Genomic DNA, 23634 nt, shown 5'->3' with positions numbered 1-23634 from the left:
GCTTTGAGGTCACTTGGGGTTAATATATTTTGATTGTCAACGAAAATTATTCATAGATAGTGGAATGAGCATTGGTGGTTCTTACAGGGAAGAATGAGAAATTATAAAGATAAACTCCAGAGATTTCTACCACAGTTTCTAGAACGAAATGCAATTTCTCTTCATGATCTTCTTAAGCCTTGCAAGTGTTATGAAGGGCAACTACAAGATTAAATCATCAGATGTAAAAATTCAAAACATTTTTCCTTAATTGGGATAATTTAAATAATTTAAATTTCCCTGTAGGTCCTTTAATTTTGGACCTTCAAAAATTATATAACTGAAAATATTAAGAGAAAATAAACTGTCACAAAAAGGCTTTGACTAATTTATATAATTATAAATCTATATGTATAATAGCCAAATTTATAGAAAAATACCACTCCATATTTCATTCAAAGGAATAAACCCTAGAAAAAAATACATTAAAGTGAATATTTGTGGACATACATGATTTGAAATATTAATAAGAATTATAAAGGAACTAAAGAAACTGAACTTACTGGGTTTAGAATATATGTAAACAATACCTGAAATTCTAATTCCTCTGCCTCATATTTACTTTCTAAAAATTAAATGAAAAAGCTCTCAGTCAGAATGAGAAAATGAATTATTAAAAACCAACAAAGATTAACGTGCACAGGTATTCAAGGAATAATAATAAGGAATTAAATATGTCCATGTTACCTTCATCACATTTTGTAAAGTTAAACACTCAAGCTTTTAAAATACTGCTAACAACAAGGAATTTCTCAGTGTCTCTGAAGACCCAAGACAAAATAAGTCACCAGCTAGATCAAAAGAGAATTTTATGTAATTAAAAAATAGGTTAACTTTTTGTTTTCCTTAATTGTGCAAGTTGAGAAAAGTCATGAAAAAAATCATCATCCTCACTGTGTTAGTCCACAGTGACTGGGAGGTGAAGAGTGCTCTGGCCATCTGCAAGGCATAGGCTCCCTGACTATATGCAGAAGCCTGTGCCAATCACTTCTACATTCCAAAATGCATTAGTAGGTCCTCTATGCAGAACTTGCAGAGGGGTAGTGGGAGAGCTAGACATAAAAGTCTAAAACATTCACTTTGAGTATCTGGGTTAAATTTGAACTGAGACAGTGGTTCTCTTGGCAAGAACTGTGCTGTGTCTTTGCCCAACGGGAACAGATTAGGTGTGTGGGTCCTCATCTCCAACCACAAAAGAGGCCCATCCATCATTGGGACCATTTGGAGATTAGGGGGCACAGTGGGCTGGTGTCTGATTTAAGCTAGAGAAATCTAAAGAGTGAGACCCAATGACTGGTTATCTGCCCTGATGGTGAACAAAGGAAATGTTCCATTGGGTATAGCCTGGTCTCCCAAGATACTTCTGGACAAAGAATGCATGAAGTTTTTTTCCCATGGACTAGATGAGGTCCACTCAAGAAACAGAGCCAGCCTGGGCACGTCTTACATCTTGCCTACATAAATCCTCCTGGAGGGGAGACACCATAGTGAGAAGAACCTGGAGGCTGACACCACTAGTAAAATGTAGACTTATCAGTTTCCCCAAGACACCTAATTTAAAAAAAAAGAAAAAAAGAAAAAAAGGTAGCTAACCTCAGTGATCACTAGATGAGAAGGTGACTTTGTGCAGAAATTCATGGAGAATAATGGAGAAATAGATGCTCAGTCAGAGGAATTGCAGAGTAGAACTTTCTAGTGATACAGGGTCTCTCACAAAAAAGGTACAGAAGAAAGAGGCAGTCAGCTTATATTTCTTTAGGCCCATGAGGTCACCAAAAAAATAGAAGGAAGAGCTTTAACATTGGACAAGCTAGGACATCTGGATTTCACCATTTAATATATTAAAAATTGAATCAAGATTTTTAAAAAACTAGAATTGTATTATACTAGAAGAACGTAACTTGACTTTCTTTTCGCCAGTGATTTAACAAAAACAGCAAAAATTTTATTTCTAGCTCAAAGCTGGATATAGGTCGCATGATACTGGGCAGTTTGCCTTCAGTAGTGACTGAGGGATCCAAACTCCTTCCATCATGTCATTCCCTCATCTTTGGAGAACTTTGCTTCTAGCCATGCATTTGGGGAACAAAATAGATCTGGGATCTCCAGAGAAATAGAACCAATGAGAGAGAGTGGGAGAGAGAGATTTACTTTAAGAAACTAACTAACACACAGAATGAGGCTTCCAAGTTCAAAATCTGCAGGATAGGAAGGGAAATAACTTTAAACCATTCTTTACTAGACTCAAAATATGGTCCATAGGCCAACAACATTAGGGATGTGTTAAAAATGCAAGGAAATGGATGCCTGGGTGGCTCAGTCTGTTAAGCATGTGCCTTCAGGTCATGATCCTAGGGTGGTGTGATTGAGCCCCACATCAGGCTCTTTGCTTAAGAGGGAGTCTGCTTCTCCCTCTGCCTACTGCACTCTGCTCTCTCTCTCTCTCTCTCTCTCTCTCTGACAAATAATTATTTTTTTCAAATGCAGGGAAAACTGTACAGCAACATGCAAAGGAATGAAACTGAATCATTTTCTTCTTACAATACCATACACAAAAATAAATTCAAAATGGATTTAAGACCTAAATGTGAAACAGGAAACCATTAAAATCCTAAAGGGGAACACAGGAAGTAACCTCTGACATTAACCATAGCAACTTCTTTCTAGATATGTCTCCTAAGGCAAGGGAAACAAAAGCAAAAATAAACTACTGGACTTCATCAAAATGAAAAGCTTCTGCACAGTGAAGGAAACAAACAACAAAACTAAAAGGCAGCCTACAGGATGGAAGAATATATTTGCAAATGACATATCTGTTATAGGGTTAGTATCCAAAATATAGAAAGAACTTATAAAACTTAACAACGAAAAAAATGAATAACCTAACTAAAAAGGGGCAGAAGACAAGAACATTTTTCCACAGATGACATACACATGGCCAACAGATACATGAAAAGATGCTCAACATCACTATGACCAGGGAAATACAAATCAAAACTACAATGAGGTATCACTTCACTTCTGTCAGAATGGCTAAAATCAACAACACAAGAAACAGTTGTTGGTGAGGACGTGGAGAAAGCGGAATCCTCTTGCACTGTAGGTGGGAATGCAAGTTTGTGCAGTTACTCTGGAAATGTGTGGAGATTCCTCAAAAAGTTATGAATAGAACTACTCTATGATCCATCATTTGCATTACTACATATTTACCTAAAGAACACAAAAATACTAATTTGAAGGGATACATGCACCCTGGTGTTCATAGCAGCAAATTATGTAAGTAGCCAAATTATGGAAATGGCCCTAGTGTCCATCAACGGATAAACTGATAAAGAAAACGTGGTATATCTATATATACAATGGAATATTACCCAGGCATTAAAAAAAGATGAAATATTGCCATTTGCAATGATGTGTATAGGGATAGAGGGTATTATGCTAAGTGCAATAAATGAAATAAGTCCAACAAAGACAAATTCCATATGATTTCACTCATTTGTGGCATTCAAGGAACAAAACAAACAGGCATGAGGGGGAGAAAGAGAGAGCTAGAGGCAAACCAAGAAACAGACCCTTAGCTATAGAGAACAAATCGATGATTACCAGAGTGGGGGTGGATGGGTGATGGAGACTAGGAAGTGCCCTTGGTGTGAAGGACACAAGGTTTTCATGGAAGTGCTGAGTCACTATATTGTACACCTGAAAATAATACTACACTGTAGTTACTTAACAGAAACTCAAGTTAAAACTTGAAAAAAAAAAAAAAAAAGAAAGAAGAAAGAAAAGAAGAAAAAGAAAAAAAAAGAAATGCAAACTACTCCTGACCAATCTTCACTTTAACAAAATTCTCCAAGTAATCCATAGGCACATTGATGTTTAAAAATGCCATTGTTCGCATCAACTTTCAAATGCCTGTTGGCTACCAACTACCTTAGAACTTCAATGACCTTACAACTTCTATTCTTCCCATTTTATTGGCTTGCCTTCATACTCTCTCCATCCTTCTTTCTCTTTTTGTCTTTCTTCCAGAAATATATAAACCTCAGTCTCCAAGACTTGGCAATAGCACACACTTAGGAGGCTGCCCACCTTTTACTGTCAATGCTTCTCCAGACATTTGTACCCAAAAAATAATAATCCCATCATATATATAAATTTGACATGCTTATCAAGTATGCAATTATATATTCCACTATATAACCCACTATTTACACTCATAGAGAGAGGAAAAGCAAGGCCATGCAATATTGCGATATGCAAAAGTGTTTTTTGGGAAGGAGAGTCCATGGTAGGTGATACTGATGACACTGTAATAGTAAACTCCTCCGAGGGCCGTTACCTAAGGATATAAATATAACACATTTGATTGTGAACCCTTTTAAACTGAAGGTATTTGAATGTATCCTGTTCAACAGATAAATACTGGCACAGGCAGTGCCTTACTCACCAGGAAGGGATACATGAGAAGCTGTATGCGGGGGTCCTTCAGAATTCCTAGGGCTTCTCCGAGGTAATTAGGCACCAGGAAACTTGAATTGTGCTCAGTGAAGTCTTTTATTAGATTTCCTTTTTCCCCATTTCAATCTCTATTATTCAACATGCTCGCTCGCTCAGGTCCTGAACTGGCCATTAACTGGCCTTTGCCCACCTCTCCAAGCTTATCACCTGTCACTCTTTTTTTTTCCTCTGTAAATTTTTATTATGATTATTATTTATTATTTTTATTAACATATAATATATTATTTGCCCCAGGGATACAAGTTTATGAATCGTCAGGCTTACACATTTCATAGCACTCACCACAGCACATACCCTCCCCAATGTCCATAACCCAACCACCCTCTCCCTACCCCCCAGCAACCCTCAGTTTGTTTCCTGAGATTAAGAGTTTCTAATGGTTGTCTCCCTCCCAATCCCTTCTTGTTTCATCACCTGTCACTCTTCTGTCCTCTTCACAGATATCCAGACCTCTAGTCCCCCAAAGACTTTCTCAAGAACACCGTGTGCCTTCCAATTTCAGGGTATGGCTCCCTCTGCCTATACTCATCTCACCCACAATTCATATTGTGGGCTCCCTCTTACTCTTCAAAAACTCAGATTAAATATACCCTTCTGAAAGGCCATGTCCAAGTTGGCAATTCCAAACCTATGTCTTGTCAGTTTCTTTATAGTGTTTTATCATACTTCAAAACTGAATGTTGATTTACTTGTTTGAGTCTCTCTCTTTCTCTCTCTGTCTCTCCCTCTCCCACTTACCCAGCAGACTATAAATAGTATTAAAGCAAAGTCTATATCTTCCTTTAACCAATGTCCTAAAGTTCTTGACAAAGACTGATGATAAAGAAGAAAAATAACAGATGCATGACAGTTCCCTTTTATATGTACCCAATCTATGATCTAAAACGTAATAAATCAAGAAAATGAGGCATACATACTCCTTTAAATAATAAATTTATTTGTTTAATCAATGAATTTGTCACTCAATCAGTGACAAACTTACCTTGATGTTAACAAAGCTTTAGTTTTGAAGCCCCTTGCTTGAAATCCCTTCCAAATCCCTGTCAGGGACCTAAAAATTTTGTATTAATACTTTTGTGTATGAATGAATAAAATTTTGTATTCATATTTTTTTCTTTTTCTTCAAGAATTTTCTCCAATCTGCATAGGGCTTTTTGTTTTGTTTTGTTTTGCTTTTTCTTTTTTGTCTTGTTTTGCTTTGTTTTTTAGAGAGAGGGGTGGACAGAGGGAGAGAGAGAATCTTAAGCAGGCTGTATGCCCAGCATGGAGCCTGACTTGGGGCTCAATGTCATGACCCTGAGATCATAATCTGAGCCAAAATCAAGAGTCAGATGCTTAACCGACTGAGCCACCCAGGTGCCCCAATTTGTGTAGTCGTTAAGCCCCACAAAATTGAGATCTAACCCTAAACTTAATATATAAAGCAACAACTGATTAAACCATTGAACAAAACCTTATCAGAAAACAATAGGTCAAAATAATAAAAAAAATAAGCAAAGACATAAGACAAATAACATTACTAATAATCATGAATGTCTTTTCTCTGGCTTCCTCTTCTGTGAGAAAAAAATAAATAAATGAACTTTCACTCATTTAAACCATTCTGTTATTTACAGTTATTTGCTTAACTGAGAAATGAAGGACAGGTTCTAAAACACTGGATCCAAGAATCCAAATAGTAGGTTTCTCCTGGATTAAATAGAGCAGCCTTAGGGTACAGTTTTGAAGTACATTGGAAATGCACATAACGTTTTCTAGAAGCTTTCTAGAAGCTTTCTGAGGAAAGAGTAGTATGGGATTGAGGGAGGCTTTCTTTAAAGATGGAGAAGACCTAAGAACTAAAATATCAGTGAAGAAAGAGCAAGAAATGGAACAAACCTAGGCAAGTCCCTAAAGAGGTGAGGAAAGTCATACTGAGAAGTAGCAGTGATATTAGCCTTGGCAGAAAGAAAAAAAAAAATTTAAAAATTAAAATCCCCCTTTTTCCACTGGGAAAAGAGAGTAGCTGGAAATACCATGTGGGGATGTAATTAAGATTGTAGTTACACTGGTAGAAATTTGAAGAAATGGAGGTGTTCCATTTTCTCACTGAAGGAAAAGGGAACGTTGACTTCTGGGAATCAGGACAGGAAGGTGGCAAAATAGGAAACGGGAGAAGAAACAATGTTTCAGATAGTTACTGTTCGGTTGGGGAGTGAGTAGACAGAGGACCTGCACAGACAGTGAACTCCAGTGATGAGGGGAATCTATGAGTTACTGAGTAGGAGAGCCAGAAGCACTAGGGACTGTCAGAGGATGGCATCCAGGTATTTGAGCTTTAAAGATAAAATAGTGATGGTGAAGAGATTCAGAGCTGAAAGAATTAAATTGTGTGGAGCTTCTGCTAACTTGCTTTTCTGTAACTGCTCTGCTGCTTTGCGGGTTGAACCTTGAGAAGTAGCACCCGGACGATAAGATATGGCTAACTGAAAAATGTAAACTGTGCAGAGCATACCAGGAACTGTAACTGTGTAAGGAGGTCACTGTGATTGTGGCTTTGTGACAAGCCTTTGTCTAAAAAAAAGTATAAAAACCATATGCTCCCCTTGATCAGAGCTCCAAGCCTCTGCCTGATCTTCGGGTATGTTGCAAAGCCCCAGCATGCTGGAACAATAAAGCCCGTGCTGTTGCAGAAAGAGCTGCCTTGGTGTCGTTCCTCTGTGCCTCCCTAGGTTGAGGTCTTCTCGACCCTAACAATGGCATTGAGAAATCAATGTACAATTTCATAAATTGCACATGTGGACACTGAGCTAACGTAGGGTACTTTCTGCACCCTGAAAGACTGGAGAAGACTGTGAGAGTGATGTATGTATGGGTGAGGAGAGCTACCTAAGAGCCAGAGTCATGGCAGACTAACTGGGGTCATAGAAATACCTGTTCTTCAGTAACCACAAAAATCAATTTCTATCACAAGATAAATCATTTGCCATATTAGATTTCTGTGTGCATTTCTTTTCTATCTTACACATCTATCCCTGCACTGTCTTACTGTTTAAATTATTAGAAGCCTAATATGTTTAATTTCTAGTAAGTCAAAGATTGCCTTAGAAACCCTTTTAATCACAATTTTCTTTGCTATTCTTGTTTCTTTGTTCTTCCTGTGACTTTAAAAATAACATTGTCAGAGAACAAAACTCCATGCCAAGAAGAACATATTTTACTGAAGAGATAGGTGTTTATAAAAAAATTTAAGTGAGGGGTGCCTGGGGGGCTTAGTCAGTTAGGTATCTGCCTTTAGCTCAAGCCATGATCCCTGGGTCCTGGGATCGAGCCCCAGCTCAGCACAAAACCTGCTTCTCCCTCACCCTCTGTCTCCCATTCTGCCTATTTGTGCTCTCTGTCAAATAAATGAATAAAATATTTTTTTAAAATGTCAAGTTTTTTAAAAATCCCATTAAAATTTGACTAAAATATAGGGTATTTACAGGCTAATTTGGAAAAAAAAGTATAATCTTTACAATTCTAGGTCTTTCCTATGAGCAACATGGAATATTTCTACCTCTAAGAGTCTTCTTTCAACACCTTCAATAAAGTTTAAAATGTTTTCTCATACAGGTTCTACATAAATTTGTTAGACTAACACCTAATTTATATTTGGTGTTGAATTTTAGATTTTTATCATGTTTTCAAAATAATGATTTTTAATATATGTTTGTATATTTCTGCATAACAAATATACTGTACTGGCTTAAGAATCTATAGAAATTTTTGAAGAACAGCACATATCATTGGTAAATGATAATTTTGTTTCCTTCCTTTTGATAATCATATTCATTTCTTTTTATGATAAAAGAATATTTTTTAACATGAGCATCATTTTATTGTTCCTGACTAATACAGAAAGCCATTAACTATGATGGTGGCTCTTACTGGTTTGGGGCATACTTAAGGAAAAATCTGTATAATTTATTAGGAGTTTTTGTGAACAAATAGTTTTTCACATTTTACCTACTTGATGGGATGAATTATACAAACAGATTTCCAACTTTTTATCCACTCTTGATTTCCAGGACTAAATCCTTAATTGTAACATGTTACTGTTAACTGTACATACTAAAATGTATTTAGTTATATTTTTTCTAGCATTTTTATCTTCATGCATTACTAAATTTGGCCTGTATTTTTTTTTTCTTTGAGCAATTCTTGTCAGGTAATAAGATTTTTGCCATCTTTGTAACACAAATAAAGATGTTTCCTATTTTTTGTATCCTTTGGAACATTTTAAAAACTAATGGGTACAATGTGTCCTCAAGAAATTAAAAAACATGTTGCTTGTACAATCCCCCTGGCTTGGTGTCCTTTTTTAATGTAATTGTTTAAATTTATAATAATCTTGGGCCTCCGTGGCTCAGTCAGTTAAGCTTCAGACTTTGGCTCAGGTCCTAATCCCAGGGTCCTGGGATGGAGGCCCAGGTGGGGTTTTCTGCTCAGCAGAGTAGGCTTCTCCCTCTGCCCCTCCCCCTGCTCATGCTGCTGTGTGCTCTCTCTTTCATCCTAAAATAAATAAATAAAACATTTTACAAAATAATAATTTTTAAAATTCTTAAAATCTTAGTAATTATTTAAGCTTCCTCATTTTTTGAATCAAGAAATATATATATATTATAGCTCCTTAACAATAATCCCATTTATTAAAATATTGTAATAGTACACAGTAAAACTTTTACTCCTCTCCAGGAGAGACACTGCTGGCTACCTACCCAGGATCTATTGCTTCTTCTCCTTTACCATATTTTGTTAGGCATAGCATCGTACTCAGCTCAAAATGCTTAATCTCCCAGTGTCCTTTGCCATTAAGATTAGCCATGCAATGCACTTCTGTTCAGTGAAAAGTCAATGAGGAGTGCACTGTTTTCAAATCAAAAAGTACAACCTCATAAAGCTTTTAACTTTCTCCCTTCTTCCTGCCTGGACTGCAAGAGGCAATGCCTGGAGGTGTACCCAAAATCTTGTGACCATGAGGGTGATAGCCCTAGAGAAAGAAAAGCAAAATAAGAAGTTATAAGAAGTCCTGGTGTTTTTTTTTTTTCTTTCAGTTTTATTAAGACATAATTGACATATATACTCTATATATTTCAGGTATACAACATAATGACTTTTCTTACATATATAGCAAAACAATTATCACAGTCAGTTTCATTAATATCCATCATCTCATATAAATATAAAAAGAAAGAAAAAGAAAGAAAAATATTTTTTCCTTGAGATGAGGATTTTTAGGTAAAAACTCTACTCTCTCAGTAACTTTTAATATACCACAGAGCAGTATTAACTATATCACCATGTTACTCATTATATCCCCAGGGCTAATTTATCTTACAACAGGAAGTTTGTACCTTTTGACCACCTTCATCCAATAACCCCACCCCCGCCTTCTGCCTCTGGTAACCACAAACCTCATCTCTTTCTTTGTGGATGAGATCATACAGTATTTGTCTTTGTCTGACTTAGTTCACTTCTCATAATGCCCTCAAGCTCCAACCATAATCACAAAAGGCAGGATTTCCTTCTTCTTTATGGTTGAACAAGATGAGAAAGAGGGTGGGGAAGTAGCATATATATAAATACGCCACAAAGTCCTAGTGCTTCATGCAGTGCTAAGCTGCCTTTCCAGCTCTGGACTTCTTACTTCTAGAGTTCTTGCATGAGGAAAATATAATTCTTACTTATTTAAACCACTACAAAAGACATGATTATTCTCATCAAATACAGTTCTAAATGATGTACTCTCTACCTGCACCTTAAGACTAACTTTTGGGGGGACACCTGGGTGACTCAGGTGGTTAAGTGGCTGCCTTCTTCTCAGGTCTCGATTGCAGGGTCCTGGGATCGAGTCTCATGTGATGGTGGGACAAGGGGTCTTGCTCAGCAGGAAGCCTGCTTCTTTCTCTGCCTCTGCCTCTCCCCCTGCCTGCCTCTCCCTCTACCTGCTTCTCCCCCTACTTGTGCACTCTTTGTCTCTGTCAAATAAATAAAAACAATTATTTTAATAAACTGACTTTCTTAAATGTCTACAATATGGCACATATTGCTGTCAGCGTTTTACATGTTTGTTGTGTACATGTTTGTCATGTAAAATCTCACAACTGTCCTATGAAGTACGGGTTAACATTATCCTAATTTTATGACAGAAGGAATAGAGGTAGCTGAAAGCTCACAGTGATAAAATTTAAGTGCAGGGAATGTGAATTCAAACCCCAAACTCAACAATTCTGTATATAAAGACATCAGTACAGGATCTGGTCCATAGCAAGTGTTCAGTAAGTGGATGAAGTTGTGGATATTATTGGTAATCATGTTATTATTAGAGCAACAATAACAGATTTGTGTCTTCTGGTCTTCCAATCAGTCTTGCTAGAAGGATGACTATTAATTTGACATTTTAGGAAAATAGTTCTTGGAATATTTTTATCCATTTGACTCTTTTTCTATTTTATAATTCATTAATTTTTGCTTTCACATTTTTAATTCCTGTTATTCCCTTTAAGTTACTTTATATTTTTATATGATTTCAAATTGATTTACTCAATGATTTTAAGTATATTTTATAATAAAACCCATAAGGGCAATATATTTTCTCCTAAAGTATGGTATGGATATCAGTATTGAAGTATTCAATTTTCATTTTCTACTTTTTCACTTAATACATAACTACAAGTAAAGTGAAGCTTATTTTTTCAATGATCAGGTTGTAATTTTTGATGGAATTAAATTGTTACTAATTTTTATTTTAACTTGATTATGATAAAATGTTAATTTTTTGAGAAATTTATTAAGATGTTTCTGGTCTCATAAATTATCAATTTTTGTGAATCCCCAAATAACATAGAAAAAAGTACATATCCTTGTGTTGGTTATAAAGTTTCATATGTATCTATTAAATTAACTGTATCATAATATTCCCCTGATCCTCTATGTCTTTACTTGATCACATAGAATGGGAAAGATAGTCAAAATCTCTGAGTAAAATGTTTCCATCCTCTCTTCCTTGTATTTTAATAGTTTTATTTTGTATATTTGGAGGACAGATTATTCAGCACATAAAGATTGATGTTATATTTATCATCATTGTGAATTGTGTGCTTTTGCAATATAAAGAGGTTCTCTTTATTCCATGTACTTATTTTGGCCTTTGTCTGTTTGTAATGTTTCAAGCCCTGATTTCTTTTTTTGGTTTCTTTTCATTTGCCTGATTCAATTTGAGTCTTTGTGCTTTTAATGCATTAACTTTTGTTCTTATAAATATTATATTTGGACTTGTTTTGTCTTCTTGTTCTGTTTTCTGTTTTCGTGCCTCTTTTGGTATTTGTTTGCCAATTTGTTTTCTACAGACAGTACTTGTCTGCTTTTTTGTCTGTTTCTTTAGAAAGATTTTTTTTTTTTCTTATTTAAAACTCAGTGATTATCCTCAGGATTTTTCAGAATATTTTTCTTTCTGTTTATCTAATTGTCCAGTGACAAGTGACATAGAAATCTATTTTAATTCTCCTATTTGAAAAATCTCCCCTCCACCTGTTTCGGACTTTATAAATATTTTTTTAAAGATTTTATTTACTTATTTGACAGAGAGAGAGAGCACAAGCAGGCAGAGAGGCAGGCAGAGAGAGAGAGGAGGAAGCAGGCTCCCTGCTGAGCAGAGAGGCTGATGCGGGGCTCAATTCCAGGACCCTGGGATCACAACCTGAGCCGAAGGCAGAGGCTTTAACCCACTGAGCCACCCAGGTGCCCCCAGTCTTTATAAATATTATCTCAGATTTTAAGTCCAGGGTTTCATTACATTACAGGTATATCTCAGAAATATTGTGAGTTTGGTTCTGGACCATCGCAATAAAGTATCTCAATAAAGTAAGTCAACAGATCATTTTGGTTTCCCAATGCATGTAAAAGTTATGTTTACACCATATTGTAGTCTACTGAGTGTGCAAATAACATTGTCTAAAAAAAGTTCATATTTTATTTTAAAAATATTGCTAAAAAATGCTAAGCATCATCTGAGCTTTCAGCAAGTCATAATTGCCAATCACCATAACAAATTTAAAAATAGTGAAAAAGTTTGAAGTGTTGCAAGAATTACCAAAATGTGACACAGGGACACTGGCTGAGCAGATGCTATTAGAAAAATGGTGCCAGTAGAATTATTCAATTTAAAGTTGTCACAAACTTTTAAATTGTTTTTTTAAAAAAGCATCTGTGAAATAAAACAAAGCACAACAAAATGTGGTGTGCCTGTATCATTTTTCATGTTTTACTCTATCCTTCAAGAGTAAGTTTTTACATCTTGCATTAGCTTACATTTTTTTTTACAATCTTATACTATCTAAAATGGCTCCAAGATACAATTAGTGTGTTTTCACATCATGATCACTGCACTGATTCCTTTTCATCAACTGCACTGGGAAGGAATACATCGTCGAAGTCATAAATTATCCTGACGTTTGGGGCATCTGTGTGGCTCAGTAGGTTGGGCATCCAACTCTTGGTTTTGTCTCAGGTCATAATCTCATGTCCTGAGATTGAGCCCCACATCACAAGGGGGCTCCATCCCCAGCAGGGAGCCATCCAAGGATTCTCTGCTGCTCTTCCTCTGCCCCATCCCCCCCACCCCTGCACACATACTCATGCTCTCTCTCTAAAATAAGTAAATGAATCTTTAAAAAATAGAAGATAAATTATCGTGACATTTGAAATATGAGTGGACCTTTGTGCCTTAACATTTGGCAAATTTTTTTCCTGATGTTTTACACAATAACAGAGAAATTTGAGTCAGATTGATCTGAGCCCAAGCACAGACAAAGGAGATAACTTGTATCCTTCTATTTCCACGTACTTGGTACTTTTGGCACATACACACAGGAAGCAAGGCAGAGAGAAGAACCCAGAAGAGCCACAAGGCAGTGGCTGGGACTCCTTTGCTGACTCAGTTGGCACTCTTGGAACACACATTTTCCCTTATTGATAATTAGGTGGCCCTTGTGCCTGGCTTCTTTCACGAAGCATAATGTTTGCAAGGTTTATCCATGCTGTAGCTTGTATCACTGCTTCGTTTCTTTTCATGACTGAATATGCATCAGCTGGCATTAATACATTTTGTTTATCCATTCATCAGTTGATGAATATTTGTGTTGTTTCCACTTTTTGACACTTATAAATAATGCTGCTATGACTATTCAGCTATAAGAGTTGTGTAATCTTATGCTTTCCAATATCTTGGATATATACCCAGGAATAGAAGTGCTGGATTATAGGGTAACTCTTGTTTAATGTCAAAGAACTACCAAACTATTTTCCAAAGTAGCTGCACCATTTTACACTGCAACCAGCAATGTATGAATACCTTTCACTTCTTCAACACTTGTCAAGTTCTTTTTTTTTTTTTTAAGATTTTATTTATTTATTTGACGGAGAGAGAGATCACAAGTAGGCAGGCAGAGAGACAGAGGGGAGGGAGCAGGGTCCCAGCTGAGCAGAGGGCCTGATTGATCCCAGGACCCTGGGATCATGACCTGAGCCGAAGGCAGAGGCTTTAACCCACTGAGCCACTCAGGCATCCCAACACTTGTCAACATCTGTTTGTTTGTTCTTATAGCTATTCTAGTGGGTGTGGAGTGATATCTCATTATGGTCTTAATTTGCATTCCCCAAATGAAATTAAGCATATTTTCATGTATCTAACAAGCATCTGTACATCTTCTTTGGAGAAAAGTCTATTCAAAACTTTTTCCCATTACTTAATTGCATTATTTGTTTTTTTGATGTTGTTCTAAGAGTTCTTTGTATATTTGTATACTAAATCCTTATCAGATACATGATTTGCAAATATCTCCTTTCATTCTGCAGGTTGTCTTTGCATTTTCTTGTTTTTTGATGTGCAGATCTATAATGATGTGCAAGTTTTTAATTTTGATGAAGTCTGGTTGGCTTATTTTTTTCTCTGACCATGCTTTTGATGTCATATCTAATAAACCATTGCCAGTTTAAGATCAAGAAGATATATTTGTAAGTTTTCTCCCCAAAATAATATAGCTTTGGTTCTTATATTCTTATGGGAGATTTGAGTTGTAGTATTAAATAAAGTGGAAATGGAAGTATTTCATGGAGTAGACGCACAGCTTCGAAAACAGATATTTGAAATCTTTCTCTTTGGGAGTATAAATAACACATATAAACTCAATAGTTAATGGACTAGAATACACATGAAAAAGCAATAATTCATTTTCTACATGCTTTAGCATATCCCTACTCTGATGTAGATTTCATTTTTAATTTATCTTTTAAAATACTAACATTTTTAACTGCCAATCTGCTAAAGTCAAGATCTATGCATATGCAACTCTTTTCTGTAGTCAGGCATCAGTACGGTCAGTTTTTTCTACATTTTTCTTTTTTGTTTTCAATGATCAATTTATAATGATGGATTAAGTAAAGCTAAAAATTCAGTATTTTTGTTGTAACAGTCTTGTTTTTTATTTTGTAGAATACAGAAAAATAATATGGCAACAAAATTTTCCCAACATTTTTACACGTATGAAAAAGTTGGGGCTTTTTTATCATTAATCCTCATCCACTTAGTTATTCATTTCAGTCCCGTTGCTAGGTATAAGTTAGCATCTTCAATTTTGTAATATAATGTAAAGAATGTTGTGTCAACTCTGCCTTCAGGGCTGAAGAAGACACTACTGAATAAATGTTATATTTACTTTGTAGTGGAGGAAGGATAGAAGTTTGAAAGGTGGAGAAGGGTAGAAAGTAAAATTTTTAGTTACATTATTTTATTTTTGAGAATGAGAAAAATCTCCAAAATTGCTCAAATTAGAAATTCTGTATGTTTGGGGCACCTAGGTGGCTCAGTCGGTTAAGAGTCTGCCTTGAACTCAGGTCATGATCCCAGAGTCCTGAGATTAAGCCCCACATCAGGCTCCCTGCTCAGCAGGAAGCCTGCTTCTCTCTTTTGCTCCCCCTCTTCCTTTGTGTGCTCACTTTCTTTCAAACAAGTAAATAATTTTTTTTAAAAGAAACTCTACATTTATTATTTTGAGAAATATTAGAGGTCCAACACACAGCATGGTCTGAGCCTCATTAAGAAAATGCAGAAGTAAGTAGTTATCTGGATGTTTTTCTTCCAGCTCTATCTTGATTGGACCAGAAAAAGAGCTTATTGCATTAGGAGTGGGGTCAAATTAGCCCTAGATCAAAGACTTCTCAGGACCAACCCCAACAAGTTTAAAAGTAAACTAGAACTAATGAGACTCTTTCAAAGTACTTAATTTCATCCTAAAATGAATCCCAGTAATACTTATGACTGGTTTGCTTGGCTCAACATATCCATACTGGGTGCCATATCCAGAAAACCCAACAGATACAAACAACAACAACAAAAAACAAAGCTCCAAGAAAATTCTGCTCTTTTTCTCTAACCAAAGAAATAGGAAGAATATTTTTCTACAACCAACACTCTATTCTAGCTCTATGCCCTCCCTCCACAAAGGCTGCATGGGGAGTCTATTCTTCCATCTTCACTGGACTGTTATGAGGCCAAGTTGCTGTTAGAGTTTCTGACTGGGGACCCAAAAAGTTTCATCACTGTCCAGCATTAATGAGTCCTGTTTCCTCATGGTATCAGTAGAGATTACATAAAGAGTGGAATTATTTAGGTAAAGTTATTTATATTCATTTTCTCATTTAAAACTATAAAGGCAGAAAGTACAAGAGAAAAATTCATGTACAAATGAGACATTCTGATATGAAACTAATATTTTAATATCAATTTTGGCCTAGGTCAATGATTCCTACCTTCTCAGAATTAGAACATTCCTCATCCTTTTTGAGTTTCATGATGTTTTAAAAATTAAGTTCTATTTAAAAATCAATTTGTATTAATATTTAAATTATGCACATAAAAAAGTATGAAAATTACACAGAACAGGAAATTTAAAAAATAAAATGAATTAAATATGACTCCATAATGATACAGATGATCGAAGAGCATTAAATGAGACTATGTGCTCAATATGTGCAAGAAGGTATGGGTATCCATAACATGATGAAGAAAGAAAGAAATGATACCAAAAATGACACAAGTGGAATCTCTAGAGATGAGAAATGCAGTATTTCAAATGGAAAATATAATGGATGTGATTAACAGCAGATTATAACCTGGAGATAAAACATTATTGAACTTGGGTATATAGCAATAGAAACTATCCAAAGAAAAATATAAAGAAAAAAAGAATTAAATAAAATCAACACAACGTCAGTGATCCATGGAACATATCTACCAGTGCTGCATATGTAAAAATGGAACCCGAGAAAAGACAAGGAAACAGAAAATATTTTTGGACAAATAATCAATGAAAAATTTCCAAATAATGTTTAAAATTAAAAACCAACATATTCCAGAAGTTCATGAAACTCAAGCAGTAGAAATGTGATAAGGAGTAAGTCAAAGTGCATCATAGTCAAATTTCTAAAAACCAGTGATAAAAAAATCTTAAAAGCAGTTAGAGAAAAAGGATGCATTACATACAGAGGAACTAATTAAAACTATTAAAACAGACTTCTTGTCAGAAATTATGTAAGTTGAAAGACAATGGAGAGACGTCTTTAAATTAAAGTGATAGAAAAACTGTCAGTTCCAAAATCTATGCACATCAATGTGTTTAATTTTCAAAAATAAAGATGAAAGGAATAATTTTTCAGACAAACAGCAACTGAGTGAAATCATCACTAGCAATCCTGCACTACAAGAAATGTTAAAGAAATTTCTTCAGACAAAAATAAAATGAAACTGTATGGAAATTTGGATCTAAACAAAGGATAAACAGTGGAGATGGTAAATATGTGGTAAATATAAAAGGCATTTCTTTTCTTTTTAAATCCTCTTACAAGGTAATTGGTGGTTTAATGGAAAAAATAGAAGTGAAATTAGAAATAATATGTATAACAATATTGCAAAAGACTAGAGTATAAATGGAAGTATAGTTAAGATTCATAGACTATAAGTGAAGTGATGTAATATATTTAAAGGTACAAGTTAAAAACACATACTACAAATTCAACTAAAAAATGGAATAAAAAAAATCTACCAATTCAAAAAAAGACAAGAAACAGGGGGAAAAGAGAAAAAAATAGATCAAATGGAACACAGAAAGAAGGCACATTTAAACCTAACCAAAATGATGATCGCATAAATATAAGTGGACAAAATGTTCAACATAGAAGACACAGGCTGTGAGATTAGATTTTTAAAAAAACAAGCTCTATTTATATAATATTTACACTTTATTTTTTTAAGATTTTACTTATTTGAGAGAGGATGAGAGAGCACAAGCAGAGGAGGGGCAGAAGGAGACATAGAAATAGGCTCCCCACTGAGCAGAGAGCCTGACATGGGGCTTGATCCCAGGACCCCAGGACCAATAACCATAGCCGAAAGCAGACACTTAACTGACAGCCAGCCAGGCACCCAAAAATCCACTTTAAATATAAATATACAGGTACAAAATACAAATACAGAAGCTCAAATAACCTTCCCTAATTGCCAGTACTTTGTGTGACTTATCAGACACTGCTATTAGGAGGGTAACATATCCTGACGACAATAGAAACTTCTTGTTTGGAATTCTCCCAGACCTTGCCCTATGCATCTCTTCCCTTGGCTTATTTAATGTAGCCTTTTCCTTTAAGAAACCACAATTGTGAATGTCATAGCTTTCGATGAGTTATACGACTTCTAATGATTATCAAACCTGAAGTTGATTTTGAGAAACCCCTTGAACTTGCAGTTCAAGAAACCTTGAAACCTTGGAAAAACTTGGAAGTATAAAGCACCATACCCTCAAACCTTGCAATCTGGCAACTCCCAGTAATAACTTAGAAGGAAAGTACAGAACAATATCCATGTTGAATATTTAAGCAAAAATCTTTAATACAATTTTAACCAATAGACTTAAACCTATATGGTCAATTAATCAATAAAAGCACCAAGGCAAGTCAATAGAAAGAGAAAAGTTTTTTACTGGAATGATTAGAATCCATATGCATAAATAAACAAACAAATATCAACCATTGCCTCTCAAAAATGAATTCATATTATACCATATCATCTAATATGAAAGTTACAACCAATAGAAAGTCCAGAAAATAACATGAGGAGAAATCTTTGTGAATTTAGATTAAGCAAAGATTTTCAGGAGACAGAAAAGCATAAGCCTACAAAACTGATAAATTGAACTTTACCAAAGTTCAATTTATCTGCTCTTCCCAAGGCCACGAATGAAAAGATAGGTCACATATTGAGAAAAAATAGAGAAGTTTCATATGCAGGATACTTTTAAAAGAATTATAATTCAATAGTAAAAATATGAACAACCCACTTCAAAATTCAGGCAAAAAAAAAAAAAAACTGAACTGACACTTCACCAAAGCAAATATTTAGAAGGTAAATAAGTACATAAAAATGCTGTTAATCACTAGGGAAATGCAAGTAAAAGTAATTTAATACTACTACACACACATTAGAATGGGTAAAATTTTAACTCTGACAATACCAAGCACTGGGGAGAACATCAATACCATCTGGAACTCTGACTCATACCTTATAAGAATGGAAAATGGTACAAATATTTTGGAAGAGAGTCTCACAATTTCTTACAAATTTGAACATCATTTACCATACATGCTAATTATCAATGTACTGTCTTAAGTTCAAATTCGTCATCAGTCAGTGGAAGGCACAAGAGAGACAGACATTGCAGGAATAAGAGGTTTCTTTTCTCTGTTCTGGTCTGCTGTTCTGATTGTTTTGTTTTGCTTTCTTGTTCCTGCTGCATAACGCATCAGCAGACACTATGCAGGGGTAACCACTAGTATATGCCCACAGTGCGTGCCCAGAACGTTCAACCCCTTAGCAACAACTTGGATCAAATCACTGTCTTTCTATGGCCTTCCTGATGTAGACACAATGTTCTAAAGACCTTGTGCTCAAAACAGCAACCCTACTGCCTCTGTGCATATTTTCCATTTCTTCAGCTCAGCTATAATCCCAGAACGTTATCTCCTGATTACCTGTCAGTTAGGGACCAGCTTTGACCCCAGCAACCCAGTGAACTTCAGCATCTAGAAGGCCACAATAACAACCTATCCAGTGAAGCTTAACTCCAGCTTTGGGGAAGACTCTCCTCTTTCAGCTTTATCATTCTGTGGGTGTTCACCGTCAGTCCTAGAATACATTTTACAGTTCCCTTTGCATCTGTGTAGTTACTCTCCTATTATAATATAATAATACTTTTTTACTTCCATAGATTAAGTTACTACGTGGTTTCTTCTCCTGATTGAACTGGCTATATGCCATATGACTAGTTCACCTGTTCCTAGGAATTTGCCCGACAAGACACACAAATAATATTTACCAGCTTTCAATATTTTCTTTTTTACTTCTGGTTTTCAGCCGTTTGACTGGATATGGTTGTCTTTGTGCTTATCTTGCCAGAGTTTGCAAGTGTCTTGAACCTGTATATTTAAAACCTTCAGCAAATCTGTACATTTTGGGCTGTGTTATCTTTCAACGTTTTTTCTGTCACATCCTCTTTTTCCTCTGCCTCCTGATCACAAATCCCATGTATTTTAAACATTCTGACATTGTCTCTATAACAGGTGTCTGGCTTCATTTCTTTTTTATGTCTAACTACTGACAGCTTTTAAACCAAGCCCTTTCTTTTCCCCTTCTGTTCTACATATGGAGAAACTAGTCAGAAAGCCTTATTAGGTACCAGCAGAAGACTCAGATCACTACTTCTTTAGTTCTTTCCACAGCAGCTTGAGAGGCCTGCCCAACTCTCCCAAATGGCCTTGTTATATAAATAACAAACTTTTTTCAGATACCAACAGATTTTTGGTGGTGGATCTATTTATTGTTTTGAGATGGCCACAGCAGTCTTACAAGTACTCATTTATTATTCTTTTCTGAGTTATAGATTAAATAATTTAATCAGTTTTCAAGTAAACCGACTCACATTTTAACTCATATAGGTTGTTAAGACTGTTAAAGGATTATTTTTTAATTTGAATGTTGTATTTTCCTGTTCTAGGTGTTCTGTTCAGCTCTTTTATGTAGTCTCTGTTCTTATCCTGAAGCTTACATTTTCATTCATTGTGAGCATATTAGACTTTATGGTCAACAAAAAGCTCTCTACCCGAGTTATCTTCCAAAATGAAGGAAAAATAAAAAGCTTATCAGTATACAAATATCAAATCATTATATTGCATATCTGAAGTTAATATAATGTTATGTGTCAATTATGCCTCAATTTAAAAATTAAAATAAAACTCAGAGACATCTGGAAAAAATTATCAAACAAAATGGCAGAAAGGCTGTTACCAGAAGACTTTCAATAAAAGAAAATTTCATTAACTGATGAATAGAAGGGAAATGATTCCAGAGGAAAAACTTGCTCTGCAAGAACTAGTGATAAACAAAAAATATTAGAAAATAGGTGAGAAAAATATTTTAAAAATTGATAAAATGAAGAAATAATAATAACATAATCTAGCCAGAATTAAAATACTTGTCAACAATTGAATATGAACTCATAGGGCTAATCAAAATTAAGGTATTCTAAGATGCTCATATGATTCAGGAGTAGGGAATAATTAATTATCTTAGGCTTTGTTAAGAGTGCATGTTAAAACAGTTAGGTTATGGATTTAAAAATTTAAAAAATAGACATAGAATTTCCAAACAGCCTGAAGAGGGAATAAAAAGAATAAAATGAATAAATGAATAAAAATAAACAAAAAAAAATAATCCACAAAAAAGAAAGGAAGTGGAACCAGGTGTGAAGCCACAAAATGAGCTTCCAATAATTCAAAGAATTGTATCATACATAACAAATTCCTAATGACAATGAAAGTACCTTAATATTTGCTACCATAAAAGGTAACTAAGGAAACGATACATGCTTGGAAATTAAAATAGTCTTTTAAATAAATTATTTCAAAGTAAAATTCATAATGAAATAGGAAAATACTTAAGATTTGATAACATACTGCAAAGGCAAACTAATGGGATGTGATTACTAAAGCAGTAATTAGTGGAAAATTTGTAGCTTTAAATATTATAGTATGTAAAAGATGACAGAAAAGTCCAAGGAATATAGAAAATGTGTGAGTAATGATATAGAATACAAATATACTACAGAGAAGATAAAATGCCAAAGGGTGGTTCTTTGAAAACAATTAACAAATCACTGGCAACAGTTATCATGATAAAAGGTAGAAATCTTTAAATTGTATTAAGAGTAAAACAGGAGATATACCTTCAAAAAAATAAAATAGCATATGATGAATGAATAAAGGAAAAAAATATTATAAAATCTTTAAATTATTAAGAGTAAAACAGGAGAGTAAATGTAACAGATTGAGAACAGAAATAATATAAAACTATGAGTAATGGAAAGATTCCTTGAAAAAAAACTGTAAATGGATAGATTCCTTAAAAATGTAACTTAACAAAACTAACACAAGAAGAAAAGTATATTAATAGTCATATAATAATTAGGGAAATTAATCCATAACTAAAAATCTTCCCATGAATAAAACACCAGGCCTGGGTGGCTTTCCATAGGTCTCCCACCAAATAGTAAAGGAAAGGGCAAATCTGACGTCCCTGTCTCAGAAAATAAAAATAAGGAATTACCCCAATCTATTTGATAAGACTATCATAATCATAATAATATAACACCACAAAACATGAACATATTCTGCAATCTCACTCATGCGTATTGATGCTGAATTAAATAAGTAAATATTGTTAAATATTTACTGGATTCAATAAAGTAAGTATTGTTAAGTCAAACTCAGCAAGAAATTCTGACTTTATCTACTTTTAGGGCTGCTATAACAAAGTACCACAAACTGGGCAATTTAAAACAACAGAGAGGCACCTGGAAGGCTCAGTCTGTTAAGACTCTAACTGCAGCTCAGGTCATGATCTCAGGTCCTTGGATGGAGCCCCCCCCACCCCGTCAGTCTCCATGCTCAGCAGGGGGTCTGCATGTCTCTCTCCCTCTTTCTCTCTCTCTCTGCCCTCCCCCTTCCTGTGTGCTCTCCCTCCCTCTCAAATAAATAAATAAAAATCTTGAAGAAAATTTTTAAAAGATAAAACAACAGAAACTTACTCACTTGCAGTGCTGAAAGCAAGTAGTCTGAGGTCAATGTTACCAGTGCTATGCTTCCTGCCATGTCATTAGAGGAAGGTATTTCCTTGCCTCTTCCGGCTTCTGGTGGTGCCAGGCATTCCTTGGCATGTGGCAGCATAACTCGAATCTCTGCTTCCATCTTCATATGTCTGTCTTCAACTCTGTGTCTCTCTGTCTTCATACGGTGTTCTGCTTTTCTCATACTAGATTACGGCCCACTACAATGACCTTGTCTTTACTTGGTTATATCTACAAAGACCCTATTTTCAAATAATGTCATATTTATAGGTACAAGGGATTAGGAGCTCCGTATCTTTTGAGGGGACACAATTTAATCCATAAGAGTGACCAAGTTGCATTTAGCCCAGGAATACAAGATAAATTTCATATCAAAAAACTGATTATTGGGGTGCCTGGTTGGCTCAATGGGTTAAGGCCTCTGTCTTTGGCTCAGGTCATGATCCCAGGGTCCTGGGATCGAGTCCCGCATTGGGCTCTCTGTTCAGCAGGGAACCTGCTTCTCTGTCTCTCTCTGCCTGCCTCTCTGCTTACTTGTGATCTCCATCTGTCAAATAAATAAATAAAATCTTTAAAAAAAAAAAACTGATTATGGTCGATTCATCACACTAATGGATTAAAGGAGCTAGACCTTATAAATTTTCTTAGTATATGCAGAAAAAGTGATAAAATTCAACATCTACTTGTAACTACTAAAGCAAAGAAAAAGAAAGAAAAAACTCTTGGCCAACTGAGAGTAGAAAGGAACTTTCTAAACTTGCTACTACAAAAATGTAGAAAGCAAACCTTTATATAATTACTAAATGTAAAAAACAATCTAAAGATA

The 23634-nt window shown here is 35.1% G+C and overlaps 1 pseudogene; it reads right to left on the bottom strand.

The window, feature by feature from the left end:
* LOC101675313 overlaps positions 1-22929 on the bottom strand; it is a 104385-nt pseudogene extending 81456 nt beyond the window's left edge.
* Positions 22930-23634: the final 705 nt, after the last annotated feature.

Source organism: Mustela putorius, unplaced genomic scaffold (assembly GCF_011764305.1).
Source record: "Mustela putorius furo isolate JIRA1106 unplaced genomic scaffold, ASM1176430v1.1 tig00003870_pilon_pilon_pilon, whole genome shotgun sequence".
NCBI classification, from domain to species: domain Eukaryota; kingdom Metazoa; phylum Chordata; class Mammalia; order Carnivora; family Mustelidae; genus Mustela; species Mustela putorius.
The sequence above is the reverse complement of the archived record's forward strand: the minus strand, read 5'-3'. Positions and strand labels throughout refer to the sequence as shown.